Below are 3,393 nucleotides of genomic sequence, written 5' to 3'. Positions count from 1 at the left end.
AAAAGGATAATTCAATCCCGATTAAATTCTCCCAAACACGCCGAACGTGTACAAATTTCTGCATTTCCCCGAGCACCGAAGAGAGACGAAATTTTTACCTGTTTTTCCCGTGAACGAGAAGGGAGTGGCGGCAGACTAGGGCGGGAAGTTAAGAGTGGAGGAAAAAGGGCAATCCTACCGGACGAACCTCGGGTATGTGTTGCACTTTTGGCAGTTTCCGAGCGGTGTCGGGATGCAGTCTGCCGCGAGTAACGTGTTTACCTAGACTATTGATCGAAGGGGGCGAGAGATCCGTGTTCGGCCAGAGGTGTGCGGCTTCTGCAAAACTTCGGGGCTGGGGTCGGGGATTTTTGTCGAGTTCCACGGCCATGTGGGGGTTGGGACGGCGGGAAGAGGAGAGAGAGGTAGGTTACGGATATTCGAGAGAGCCGGAGCGGGATAGCCGAGGGTATCCATGTGTCAGGAAACTTTCGGAACCTCGCGGGTCGACAACTCGTCGAGGACACGTTTTGCGCCGCGGTTTAATATTTTTCCCGGTGCAATCGGAATTTTTCCGTCACTCGATTCCACATCTTTTTTCCCCCTTTTTCCCACGATTTTTCATCTGAATTTTCTGGAACGATCCGACGCGACTCGAAGTTCCTCTGCTCGTTATGCGATCTCACTCGACGACTGAGATTGTTAAACATTTTTATGGGCTTGTTTCAGCGTGAATTTCGGATTTTTCTTTGGGGTACATTTTACGCGAGATGTGCAATTGTAGTTAGATTGGATCGAATATTTTCTTTTCTCGATTCGATCCTCAGAGATTTTCTGACAGCCTCGGTCCGACACTTTTTCCCGACACGATTCGCCTCGGTACATACTTTCTAACTCGACCTAATCCTAACTTAGAACTAATTTATCCTCCGTACTGTTCAATATGGAAGCGAAGTACAACGGAACAATCCTCAGTTCCCAAAATCACGAAAACTGCAAAATTCCAATCGTTTCATTCGACCAACACCTTAAACGATACATTCCCGATAACTGTTCGAATCGAGAATACAATTCCCCCAACAACCTGTCAATTTCAATCGCGTCAATTTTAAACGGCCTGATAAACACCGGGAAAGAATGAAAAAAAAAAAAACACCTTACCGAGAAACCAAGAAGAAAACACCTGCTCTAACGACGTTCCAATAAAGCTGCAGTCTGCGCGAATTTCTCGATTCTGGTAATTTGAAAAGATCAAATCAGACAAAACACCACTTAAAAATCAGCCAATCAGTGGTACGTATGTATAATACATCCACTGTAAATCCATGCCGATTTTGGACGATTCGAAAAACACTTTCGTTCAAATATCAATCACTTCCTTTTTTTCACAAGATCACACAGTGTCGTCGGGCGATCAATTTTTTCCAATTAAAATCGTATACAACGCCACAGTTCGATTTTTCTCCCGGTATCGCAGTTGAAGAAATTTTTCCTTTCCCCTCTTTTCCCTCTTATTTTCCAACGATACGTTTCACGTGAACGGCGCGGTTCGAATATCAGTAATGGTACAGAGCGGCGCAGAAAAGCGAAAGACCGTGGGCAGCAATTTCTGCGCCGGTCGGAATCTAATCCGCCGCGAACAGCCGCCTTTCGTGATGCCCGTTACACACCGTGGAGAAAACGTCGAACGCTTCGGTGTCCCGAGTGGCAGTAAGTTGAATTCCCAAACGGGCGGGTGTGGCGACCGTCCCGCAACGGGCACCGAAACGGATGCCGCTATCTCCTCCGACACGCCGCCGCGACTCCCGGCGTTTCTCCCTCTCCCTTTCTCTCCTTCTGATCCCCAACTTTTTCAATTTTTCTCCATCGCCGCTCTCTTTCCTCCTCTCCCGACGTCTTCTCTCTCTCTTATCGCGAGAAAAAACGAAACGTACGCTCCGTTCACCAGACGTGCAATTTCCAAAATAACACTCTCTCGCGACGTAAACAAAAACACGAGTTTTACCAAAAACAAAAAAAAAAAAAAGGAACCAAGCTTTCTCGAGGAAACTTCGAATCGAGAGAATCGATATTTTGGCGAAAATGGATCCACTTGACGCGAGACACGGTCGACACTATTCGTCAAACAGGTGACACACGACGATAATTAAGGAAAAAATATCGCATCAATTGAGTAGAATTGAAAGAAAAAAAGAGTGTTGCGACGATTCGTCCAAAATCGGCTGGCAGGTAGTAGTAGTAGTAGTAGTAGAGACACGTACTACCGAAGAGAGGATCGGTTCGTGAAAGCGTAACACACTCGCGACAGCGTGCCGTCAGCGACGCGTTCGATCCACCAAGCACTTTCCTCGTGACACTTTTTCAGCGCGAAAAACGCGGCGTCGGGCTCCGTGGTGGTGTTCGGTTGAACGGTTCGAATCGAATGGCCAGCCAGCCAGCCAGCGTACTGAAAGACGGGTGGATTTTCGCGTGGCGTGTGCGATCCACAGAGTGGACGTTGATGCGCGAGCCGTGGCGGTCGCGTGCGAACGCTCGAAAGAAACTCGAGCACGTCGTTCGCCGACGACGGGACGTCGGGTGAAAGAAAGGCCACGAGCAGAGGGAGAAGGAGCAAGAGGAGGTGGAGGAGGAGGAGGAGAAGGATCGACGGGCGTCCGTTCATCTCCATATTCATGGGGGACGTCGACGCGCGACGATTCCGTAAGCTTTAACGAGCCGTAAAACGCAGCGAAAGAAAGAAGGAAAAAAAAAGAGAAGAAAAAAGCGCAGCCGCGGCGCGAATAACGTACCTATGCGACGATTACCGCCGCCTTTTCGAATCTCGCCGCGAAGAGTTATCGGTGGCACGGTTGTCACGCACCGCCGTGAAAAATGAAAAAGGAAAAAAGCACACACTCACACACACCATGCGGGACAAAGTGTACACACATTCGCTGTTCGATCGCGACGACGATTCTAAGCTGCGAGGCCGCGTTCGTGGCGTGGTGTGGTCGCGTTAAAATAAAGACAGTAAGACGAAGAAGAGAGAAGGAAAAGCGTAGCTCTCGAGAGCGCGTGGAGAAAAAAGACAACACACCTGCGCGCCGGGCTCGAAAAACAGACAGAGTGAGAGAGAGAGAGAGAAAAAAAAAAGAAGCGGGACTCGCAGAGAAGAACACTTGACTCGCCGCGCGGCATACGCGGGCACACACAACACACTATATCACCGACCTGCACGAGAGCACGGTAGCCAACGGAGTTCTCCTGGATCCTCACGTATCCAGCGTGACGATCCGTGCGTGCCGCGTGTCCACGTTCCGAAAGTGTCACCTCCCTCTCCAGTCGGTCGACTTCAGACGTGTGCACTGGCGAAGATCCGTGAAAGGAGGAAGAAGAGGCGAGAGATCGGGGAAGCCAGTCGCGGTTGGACGATGT

The sequence above is a fragment of the Habropoda laboriosa genome, unplaced genomic scaffold, assembly GCF_001263275.1.
Source record: "Habropoda laboriosa isolate 0110345459 unplaced genomic scaffold, ASM126327v1 scaffold22, whole genome shotgun sequence".
In the NCBI taxonomy this organism is placed as follows: domain Eukaryota; kingdom Metazoa; phylum Arthropoda; class Insecta; order Hymenoptera; family Apidae; genus Habropoda; species Habropoda laboriosa.
Note: the sequence above shows the minus strand (reverse complement) of the source record.